Source organism: Phacochoerus africanus, chromosome 3 (assembly GCF_016906955.1).
Source record: "Phacochoerus africanus isolate WHEZ1 chromosome 3, ROS_Pafr_v1, whole genome shotgun sequence".
Lineage (NCBI taxonomy): Eukaryota > Metazoa > Chordata > Mammalia > Artiodactyla > Suidae > Phacochoerus > Phacochoerus africanus.
In genome coordinates, this window is record NC_062546.1 from 42,219,398 (window position 1) to 42,231,359 (window position 11,962).

The following is an 11,962-nucleotide window of genomic DNA, read 5'->3' on the forward strand; positions in this document are numbered from 1 at the left end:
TACCTATATATAAAACTGTAGCTTAAAATATAATTTCATATCAGAGAATTCAATTTGTGGTGTCTAACCACAAAACACTAATTTTTGGACCTGATATTTGGGATTCTTGCATTTTGCATAAAAAAAAATCTAATGGTTTATGTTTACAATTTTCATGTTGTGTTTCAAAATGAACAAATATGAGAGGTTTCTGACTCATCTTTAGACATATTTCTTTCTAAAACACACTGCAGAAATATGCTGTCTTTATTTCAATAAATAATATGCCAACTTGGATATAATAATCATTGCTCTATTTTTCCTTTTTAGCATTGGCTCCTACAAGGCCATGGAAAGTTCCCAGGCTATATGAGAAAAAGAGATATTATTGTAGCCCACAGATCTGTCAAGGACAATCTTAATGGGATTTTTACGTGCCTCTTGACGTTTTTCCAATCAGCATTTCTTTATCCTCCTAGCTAAATACCAGTCTTACCCAGGCATGATTTGAGCAATATATGACTAAAATGAAAACACCTAAACTGAATGATAGCCCAAACCACCACGATGGTTGGTGGGGTTCCTCTGAGTAAGAACCTGTGGTGGCACAAGGCTGGCACATTCCTCTCCTGCCCACTAACAATAGAACATGCCCACTCAATATGCATCCCGAATCTCTCAGTTTAATATAAAATAATAGTTAAATAATTATCATCATATTCTTTTTTTTTTGTCTTTTTGCCTTTTCTAGGATTGCTACCCGAGGCATATGGAGGTTCCCAGGCTAGGGGTCGAATTGGAGCTGTAGCCACTGGCCTACACCACAGCCACAGTAACACAGGATTTGAGCCGAGTCTGCAACCTACACCACAGCTCACAGCAATGGAGGATCCTTAACCCACTGAGCAAGGTCAGGGATCAAACCCACAACCTCATGGTTCCTAGGCGGATTCGTTAACCACTGCACCACGACGGGAACTCATTATATTGAATTTTTGAAAAAAAAAATCAATTAAGAAAGACATCAGTTCATCTGAGCTCCCAGAATACCATGGAGTTGGAAAATAATGACCTACTCTATGATGAAGTCTAGCTGCCTAATTAAGAGCCTTTTTTATGCTCTTCATTACTAAACACATAGCCTTGATTTTATTTAAGGCAGCTACTATACCAGTTAAACTTTGATGCATTATAATCCATCCTAACACTCAGTAGCTTTAAACAGGAGTTCTGTTGCGGCTCAGTGGTAATGAAACCAACTAGTATCCATGAGGATGAGGGTTCAATCCCTGGCCCTGATCAGTGGGTTAAGGATCTGTGTTGCCCTGAGCCGTGGTATAGGTCGCAGAGAGGGCTCAGATCTGGCGTAGCTGTGGCTGTGGCATAGGCCAGAAGCTGCAGCTTCAATTTGATTTCAAGCCTGGGAACTTCCATGTGCTGAGGGTGCGGCCCTAAAAAACAAACAATCATCATTCCTGATTTGAGTCAGCATCATGGGTTTGGTTTAGTGAGTGGTTCTTGAGGTCTTGGCATATTGTTGCCATAGCAGCAATTAATCCAGGTTAAAAATGAACAAACAAACAGCAATACCTGCATAAACAATTACTTTATATCTCCCAGTCTTCCTTACATTGAGTGGGGTGGTCAGATAACACAGTTCTGGTCAAGAGAAAGAAATGAAAGTCACAAGCTGGGGCTTCTCAGAAAGGCACTCAATGGAGGAGAGACTTGACTGGCTTCCACCTTTTTATAGAATGTGGAGGCAATGCAGGGGTGCAGCAGCCATTCTGAAACCCTGAGGCAACAGTGATGAGTTTGGAAGCTACATCCTAAGATGGCTTCATGGAAAGGAAAAAGCAGACAGAGACAGCCTATTTCCTGATCAATTCTTTTTTCTTCTTTCTTTTTTTTTAAATGGCGGCAGATGGTTTATTGAGCTGATCCCCAGTACAGGTGAGGGGCTTGTTCATGGCGTCCTTAATGTACAAAGTCCAGATGTTCTGCCAATTTTTCTTGAGCAATGACACCAGGAAGTTGAGAGCTAAGTGGGTGCTGTACACCAGCTCATCATTTGTCATCTTCATGTGGCCAACAGCCACTGCCAGACACCACACTTCTTCATCTGGAACTTGATCGTGGACTTCACTTCATCAGCTTTGGCCACCATATTCTCATTGTGGGTCAAGGAAGGGAACTTGCCAGCCTTATTCAGGCCAGGGCCCAGGATCCCTGGAATCTGCTTGAATAGAGCCTCTGAGGCCAAAAAGGCATCTTACTTCTTGGCCAGCTTCTTGACCAGTTTCTTATTCTTGCTGAGTTTCTTCAGTGCCTCAGTGTCCATGTACAGGACATCCACAGCCTTGGCCTCATCACAATGCTGCTTATCTCCCAGAACACACATGGAGAACTTGGGGCGGAGAGTAGACTTAATCCTGACAGTGCCTGAGAAGCATTTGTCTTTCTGAGGGTCATAGTTCTTCAGGCTGATCTGAAGCTCCACAATCTCCAGAAACTTTCAGCGCTTGCAGTAGTTCCCATGCAGGACCTCCCAAACTGCCTCGTACAGGGTGTTGTGATGCTCGTCCATGCTGCTCATGATGCCTGGAGCAGTGATAACCAGAAAAGAGCCTGATCAATTCTTATATGAGAAAAATATAACCCCCAATTTGTTTAACCCACTCTAGTTCATTTCTGTCAGTGCTGAATATACATTCTCACTTAAAAAAAATGTAAATATATACATGGCATGCCTTGGTGTGTGAAACTTTGTGAAATTAACATATTTACAAAGGTGTGTGGCCATATAGGAGAGAGATACAAACAAAAAAACCCACATCTTTCCAAGAGGGCTCCCTGGGTCACCACAGGTGCCTGAAGGAAGAAAGAGCACTGAATAGAATAAGGATGAGAGGCTTGGAAAGAGAAAAGCCTACATGGATCTACTTAGGGTAAGCAGGACAGCTGCCTGCTCTAGAGCCTAGCCAAGGGACAGATGCCTTTTCAAGTTATATACCCTAAGGAGTATTTGGTGCCATGGAAACAAAGATTAAAATGTGCACAAGGGAGTTTGCGTCGTGGCTCAGTGCTTAACGCATCTGACTAGGAACCATGGGGTTGTGGGTTCAATCCCTGGTCTTGCTCAGTGGGTTGAGGATCTGGCATTGCCGGGAGCTGTGGTGTAGGTTGCAGATACGGCTTGGATCCCGCTTAGCTGTGGCTCTGGTGTAGGCTGGCGGCTACAGCTCCAATTCGGCCCCTAGCCTGGGGACCTCCATATGCCGCAGGAGCGGCCCAAGAAATGGTAAAAAAAAAAAAAAAATGCACAAAACAGGAGTTCCCTAGTGGCTCAGTGGGTTAAGGATCCGGCACTGTCAATACAGTGGTCTAGGTTGCTGCTGTGGCTCAGGTTCCATCCCTGGCCTGGGAACTTTCACATACCACAGGCATAACCAAAAAAATGTGCATAAAATAGATATAAAAACAAGAAAGACTGCAGATAAAATTTTCCCTAGGAATATAGCAATTGCTTTCCCATATCCTTGTGGGAAAATCCATAATATTGGAGAACTGAAAGCATTTGTGCTTTAGGTCTTTGGAAATTCATTAATTCATTCAACAAAGATTAATCAAGTCCCTTGATAACTGATTTATCATGATTCCTTTTATTTTTAAATTTTTAAATTATTTTTTATTTTGTTTTGTTTTAGGGCTGCACCTGTGCATATGGAATTTCCCAGGCTAGGAGTTGAATTGGAGTTGTAGCTGCTGGCCTACACCACAGCCACAACAATGCCAGATCCGAGCCATGTCTGCAACCTACACCACAGCTCAAAGCAATACCAGATTCTTAATCCACCGAGCAAGGCCAGGGATCAAACCCACATTCCCATGGATACTAGCTGGGTTAGTTACCTATGAGCCATGACGGAAACTCCCTCGTGATTCATTTTAAATTTTTTGTTTTTTCAAATTTCTTTATATATATATTTTTCTACTGCACAGCATGGTGACCCAGTTACACATACATGTATACATTCTCTTTCCTCACATTATGTGTTCCATCATAATTGACAGAGTTCCCAGTGCTACAAAGCAGGATCCCACTGCTAATCCATCCTGAAGGCAACATTCTGCATATATTACCCCAAGCTCCCAGTCCCTCCCACTCCCTCCCCTTCCCCATTGGCAACTTCAAGTCTCTTCTCCAAATCCATGATTTTCTTTTATGTGGAAAGGTTCATTTGGGCCATATATTAGATTCAAGATATAAGTGATATCATATGGTATTTGTCTTTCTCTTTCTGACTTAGTTCACTCAGGATGAGAGTCTCTAGTACCATCCATGTTGCTGCAAGTGGCATTATTTTGTTCTTTTTTATGGCCGAGTAGTATTCATTGTGTATATATACCACATCTTCCTAATCCAATCCTCTGTCGATGGACATTTGGGTTGATTCCATGTCTTGGCTATTGTGAACAGTGCTGCAATGAACATGGGGGTGTATGTGTCTTTTTTTTTTTTTTGTCTTTTATCTTTTTTGTTGTTGTTGCTGTTGTTGCTATTTCTTGGGCCGCTCCCGCGGCATATGGAGGTTCCCAGGCTAGGGGTTGAATCAGAGCTGTAGCCACCGGCCTACGCCAGAGCCACAGCAACGCGGGATCCGAGCCGCGTCTGCAACCTACACCACAGCTCACGGCAACACCGGATCGTTAACCCACTGAGCAAAGGCAGGGACCGAACCCGCAACCTCATGGTTCCTAGTCGGATTCGTTAACCACTGCGCCACGACGGGAACTCCATGTGTCTTTTTTAAGTAGAGTTTTGTCTGGATATATGCCCAAGAGTATGATTGCTGGGTCATATGGTAGTTCTACGTATAATTTTCTAAGGTACCTCCACACTGTTCTCCATAGTGGTTGTACCAGCTTACATTCCCATCAACAGTGCAGGAGGGTTCCCTTTTCTCCACACCCTCTCCAGCATTTGTTATTTGTGGACGTGTTAATGATGGGCATTCTGACTGGTGTGAGGTGGTATCTCATGGTAGCTCTGATTCACATTTCTCTGATAATCAGTGATGTTAAGCATTGTTTCAAGTGCTTGTTGGCCATCTGTATATCTTCTTTGGAGAAATGTCTACCTTATTTCACAGTATACTGAAGGGCTGCAATATATGGTGGCTTTGAAGGAGAACACAAGTACCAGTACAGTATCTATTTTCCCTTCCCTCTCGCCTCCTTCTCCCCCTCCCTATCCTATCTGCCCCTCTCTTTTCCTTATTCTTTCCTTCCTGCCCCTTCCCTTCCTTTCAGAAAAATCAGTTGGGGAGAAGAATCTCTCTAACATTCCTTTTCTTTTCTTTTTGTCTTTCAGGGCTGCACCTGCAGCATATGGAGGTTCCAAGGCTAGGGGTCCAATCAGAGCTGTAGCCGCCGGCCTTCACAGCCACAGCAATACCAGATCTGAGTTGTGTCTGAGACCTACACCACAGCTCACGGTAATGCTGGATCCTTAACCCACTGATTGAGGCCAGAGATCGAACCTGCAACCTCATGGTTCCTAGTTGGATTTGTTTCTGCTGCACCACAATGGGACTCCCCCTTTTCTTTCTTTAGACCTCTCATTCTCAAACAATGGAACAGTTGAAGATGTTATACAAGGAAGCTTTGGATGGTATAAGACATGAGAAGGTTTATCTATTTTCCATTTTATTTCTTTTCCTTCAATTTTACAAAGCTTTTAATAAAACAGTGATGAAGTGAGCTGTGAAAATAATAATACAAAAATAGGGAGTTCCCGTCATGGCTCAGTGGTTAATGAATCCAACTAGGAACCACGAGGTTGTGGGTTCGATCCCTTGCCTTGCTCAGTGGGTTAAGGATCTGGTGTTGCTGTGAGCTGCGGTGTAGGCTGCAGATGCGGTTTGGATCTCGAGTTGCTATGGCTCTGGCATAGGCCAGTGGCTACAGCTCCAATTCAACCCTAGCCTGGGAACCTCCATATGCTGTGGGAGTGGCCCTAGAAAAGGCAAAAAGACAAAAAAAAAAAAAGTTCACTATCTCTGCCCCCTCCTTACCTCCCCAATTCTCCTCAGCGACAACCACTATCTCTTTTAACTATTTTTAATAGTACTTACATGTTAAAATAAAAGGCTTATACTACTTTGATTAATCAAATTTAGAGTTTATCTCAACACTTTATAATTGATCAAAAGTTTACATGGATTTAAAAAATATGTTCACAGGAGTTCCTCATTTATACTAGTCATAACAAATCTGACTAATATGCATGAGGACGTAGGTTCAATCTTTGGCCTTGCTCAGTGGATTAAGAATCCGGCATTGCCATGAGATTTGGTATAGGTAGCAGACGCAGCTTGGATCTGGCGTTGCTGTGGCTGTATCATTCGCCTGCAGCTCTGATTCTCCCCTAGCCTGAGAATTTCCATATGCTGCAGATGCGGCCCTAAAAAGAGAAAGCAAGGAAGGAAGGTAGGGAGTTGGTTAAAGACTATGTCCACAGATTCTATGGTGTTCTTCACTTGGCTTAATCCACCTTCCCTTGAGTGTGGGCTGGAATCTGTAACTCACCTCTGACAAATGAAATAAAACAGGTGATAGTGTCCAGCTTTGGAGACTGTATCATGAAGGCACTGTTGCCTCCATCAGGGTCTCTCTCTCTCTCAGATAACTGGCACTAGGAGAAGCTGTGAGAAGAGGCCCACATGGTAAGGAACGGTGCACGCTTCAGCATCCACTGAGGAACAGAAGATTCCTGACAGCCACTGTGTGATTGAGCTTGAGGTGATCCCTCCAGCCCAGCCAAGTCTTCAGATGATGCAGACCCTGCCAACACGTAGACTCTTAACTTCATGAGAAACCCGGAGCCAGAGCCATCCTGCTAAACTGCTCCCTAATTCTTGATCCACAGGAAGTGTGAAGAGAATAAATATTTATTGTGTTAGGATACAAAGTTTGAGGGTAATTGGGTTTTTTATTACTCAATGAATTTATTACATTTGTAGTTGTACAATTTGTTAAGCAACAATAGATAACTCATAAAGTCCTTTAAAACCACTTTCTCCGTATGCTTAATATAGTTATCTGACATTTAATCAATGACATCTGTTTATTTCATTATTCCTAAGTAGATGTTATTCACTAAGCCAATTATTGTATCATAATTTCATGTCCTTCCTTATACAACTTTGGTTTTTTCCGGGAATTAATAATTGCCATTATTCTACTAGACATAGTTATCTCTGTATTTATCCTCATTACCTTTCCAAATATTCCATCAGATCTACTATATACTTTTCAGAAATTTTCTTTACGCCATGTGGCATATCATAACAGATAATCAACAATCACTTATTTTTTCTTCCTGGAGACCTTTCCCCAGAGCTATTGTCTTGTTGCTCCAACCTGATTTCCTTTCTCTAGGTCTGTCATCCTGGGACAGACTTTACTTCTAGCTCTTTTGTCCACAGTTCGTGTCTGTCATGACCCCTTCTTCTTGGATCTTAATGTCTCCTGTCAGTGTGTCATTTCTTTTTCTTTTAACTCAATGAATTTTATTATATTTATACTTGTCAACCACACTGTCATTTCTTCTTATACAGGTGAACATTCTATAATAACTTCCAAAGTATGGTTGCATGGGTCAAAATTATATGTAGATATCTAAAAATAGTTAACTTCAGAGTTCCTGTCATCGCTCCGCAGTAATGAATCTGACTAGTATTCAGGAGGATGAGGGTTCTATCCCCGGACATACTCACTGGGTTAAGGATGTGGCGTTGCCGTGAGCTATGGTGTAGGTCACAGACACGGCTCAGATCCTGAGTTGCTATGGATGTGGTATAGGCTGGCAGCTGTAGCTTTGATTCAACCCTTAGCCTATGAATTTCCATCTTCTGCAGGTATGGCTCTAAAAAGCAAAAATAAGTAAATACAGAATACATAAATAAATAAAATATTTAATTTCTATAAGATTATAAATTAGGATAGTATATTCCATGTGAAGATTTTTCAATTCTTGAAACTTGTTTCTTCCAGATTTTTTTTCCTATTTTTTTACATATTAGTTTTTCTCAGAAGTCATTTCCAACGTTCAGAGAAATGAATGGACAATATCCATTAAATGCAGTATAAAGTTTTTCAAGTTTTTAATTTCAGAAGGGATGAGCATATTTTAGTCTTACAACTCCTGTTATTCTCACTTCTAAATGCCCACAGTATTTCTTTATGCCTTTCAGCTTTCGTTCACCTCCCAGTCTCCATTAAAATATGAACTCATTACCAGTCTTTAGTTGATGCTATTTCTAATTTTCACTAATTTTCTAGTGAAAATTGATAGTTTTAACAGCTGTTATTACTACCTTAATGTCTGCTCAAGGCGTCAGAGCTGGAGGTTCTTTGCAAGATGGAGCAGGTTTCCATTTATGTGTGACTTAGAACAAGCCAACCCGAATTTGCACCTCAGTATCTTTATCTCTAGAATGACCAGTGTCATAGATCATCTGGAACATGAAGGACTTCTCAAATCTAATGTACAAATGGGAGTGGCTTACATAAGTTAAGTCCCAACTTTCCCTTCTCTGATCCTAAAGATTATCATCATAAAAAAAATATAGGGATGAGTTCTCAGGCTTTCTAGGCTTCTCCTTGGGTCATCATAATTATTTCCTGTCAAATAAATCATTTATTCTCCTCATTTATACAATATTTTAATTTCCTCATTTAAACATTAAAGGCAGGAACTATTGCCACCTTAGTATAAAACATTAATTATTATGGAAATAAAGTAGTGAAAAATATACAATATAATGTCACTGTATTTTATCATTATTGCTATTAGTTATTTCTCTTCTATATGCTACTACTTGAGAAGAATTCAGAACCACTGAGCCCAGATTAAAGTCTTGCTATGAACTGAACTGTGTCCCCCCAAATTCGTATGTTGAAGTTCTAACCTTCTTTTTTGTTGTTGCTATATCCACAGCATATGGAAGTTCCTGGGCCAGGGATTGAATGCAAGCCACAGCTGTGACCTGTGCCACAGCTGCAGCAACGCTGGATCCTTAACCCACTACACCAGGCTGGATCAAACTGCCACCTCTGCAGTGACCCAAGCCATTGCAGTTAGATCCTTAACCCACCATGCCACAGTAGGACCTCCTTTTTTTTTTTTTTTCCTAACTTCCTTGAGACTACATTGGAGATAGAACATTTATGGAGGTTATTAATGCTAAAAGTAGTCCTAAAGTTGGAGTCCTGATCCAGCAAAACTTGTCTCCTTACAATAGAGGAAGAGATACCAGAAATGTATCTTTCTCCACCATGTGAGAACACAGCACGAAGGTAGCCATCTGTCAGCCAGGAAAATAATCCCACCAGAAATTAAACCCTGCCTAAACCTTGCTCTTGGACTTTCCTGCCTCCAGAAATGTAAGGAATAAATTTTCATTGTTTAAACCACTTAGTCTATGGTATTTTGTTAGAGCAGCTCAAAATGACTAAAACGGGTATCTTTAAAAAACAGAGGATTCCTTCATGTCTCAGCTGAAACAGATGCTATTATCCATGAAGATGCGGGTTCAATCCCTGGCCTCACTCACTGGGTTAAGGATCCAGCATTGCTGTGAGCTGTGGTGTAGGTCACAGGTGCAGCTTGGATCCCCCATTGGGGTGGCTATGGTGTAGACTGGCAGCTACAGCTCCCATTTGACCCCAAGCCTGCAGGTGCAGCCCTACAAAGACAAAAAATTAAAAATTAACAAAAACATCAGCATCTTTTCTTAGTTTTAATTTGCAGCATTTTTTCCAAATGGACATGCCCTATGAATTTTCCTTTTTTTTTTTTTTTTTTTTGGCTGCACCCCTGGTGTAAACTTCCTGGGCCAGAGATTGAATGGGAGCCACAGCAGTGACAATACCAAATCTTTAACCTCTAGGCCACAAGGGAACTCCTAATTTTTCTTTTTTTCCCCAGAATTTTATACCTTAATATTGACATTCCACTGAAACTGTGTGAAGTATTAACCCTTGAGTCACCACATAAGTACATTCTTGTATAAATAGTAGATTGTCATATTTGTATTAGAAAGCTTTCCTGAAACTGAAAAAAATACTGAGGTTTCATGTCATGGCTGTTGTATCAGTTAGTTGGTGCCAGAATAGTGATACATTAACAAACCATCCCCAAACTCAGTATCTTAAGACAATTGTCTTTTTATGCCACAGATGTTTAGGTGATGATAGACCAGCTTCAGCTGGTGGGCAACTCTGCCTCAGACCATGGATCAAGGTGCCTCTACCCTTCAACTATAAATCTATGAGGAAGCTGATGCAGCTTTGCTTGTTGTGCTTTTCATTCTTATATCAACAGATGACTTCTTTCCAAGGCTCAAGAGGGAATTGGATACTTAGGCTTTACAGTCACGATGGATAAGCAATGAGATCCTACTGTACAGCACAGGAGCTATATCCAGTCTCTTGGGATAGACCATGATGGAAAATAATATGAGAAAGAGAACGGATAGATAGATAGATAGATACATAGATAGATAGATAGATAGATAGATAGATAGATAGATGAATGACTGGGTCACTTTGCTGTACAGCAGAAATTTGCAGAACATTATAAATCAACAAATAATTAATAAATAAATAAGAAATACGTAAGGCCTCTCATGACTTAGAATTTTCATGAGGTCACTTTATCCCCATCCCACTGGCTGAAGCAAGACATGTGGGACAGCCCCAAGTCAAGGGGTGGGAAATATCTTCTGCTATGAAGCCATATCAAGGTGTGCATATGGGGGAGGGTGCAGAATGGAGGACAACCATGCAGTCAGTCACTGAAACACAAGAAGTTACCCCATATTTGTGTTTTTGTTTTCATTTTTCCATTCTTTACTTTACCCTCTGTTCCTTCTAAGAGTTTGTTACTTTCTGTGGGCTTTCTCACCATCGGCTGGACTTCCTCTCCCTCCCCCACCTGACTGGTAGAGCTGGACCCCATACATGCATTCCTTTTGGCCCCACATATTGGGGTTAATCAAGATTCTACATGAGAGATTTGGGATAGACTGTACAACACGGGGAATAGAGCCAACATTTTATAATAACTATAAATGGGATATAACTTTTAAAAATTATGAATCGCTATACTGCACATCTGTAACTTACATATTGTACATCAACTGTACCAGGGTCTATAGTTCTCTTAAAACAAATACATTGAAATTTTAGAGAGTACCAGTGAGTGGAATAATGGAATACAGAGAAGAAAAGGAAATTCTGAAAAATCCTCTGACTCAGAACCACACATTTTATTTGATTATTTCCATGACCAACCATTGTGAAATTCTGTGACTTTTACCAGTAGTTCCATTATTTCTTCTTTTAAAGTGCAACAGACAACCCAGATCCATCTTTTCTCAGCTACTCTGCTTCATTAACTGAATAACTTCTCTCTGACCTCAAGCCTCTTATTTTTTTTTTTTTTTCTTTTTAGGGCTGCATTTGCAGCATGTGGAGATTCCCAGGCTAGGGGTCACATGGGAGTTGTAGCTGCTGGCCTACACGACAGCCATAGCAATGCCAGATCCAAGTGGCATCTGTGGCCTACACCACAGCTCACAGCAACACGGTCCTTTAACAGAGTGAGGCCAGGGATTGAACCTGCATCCTCATGGTTGCTAGTCAGATTCGTTTCTGCTGAGCCACAATGAGAACTCCCAAGCCTCTTATTCTTCAAAATAGTTCTCTCTGCCTCCAGAGGTTTTTATATTAAGCATAAAAACTCAAGCTGCATCATGTCACACTCCTCTTGAAAAAACTTCAAATGGGATCCTTTGCGTATACAATAAAATCTAAAATATCTTCTTTTGTTTTGGCTACAACATGCAGAAGCTTGATGTGGGAATCTCAGTTCCCAGATCAGAGATTGAACCTGGGCCAAGGTGGTGAAAGCACT

At 41.1% G+C, this 11,962-nt stretch overlaps 1 pseudogene; it reads right to left on the reverse strand.

Moving 5' to 3' along the window:
• Nucleotides 1–1,570: 1,570 nt before the first annotated feature.
• LOC125122848 (60S ribosomal protein L10a-like) lies at nt 1,571–6,892 on the reverse strand (annotated as a pseudogene).
• Nucleotides 6,893–11,962: the final 5,070 nt, after the last annotated feature.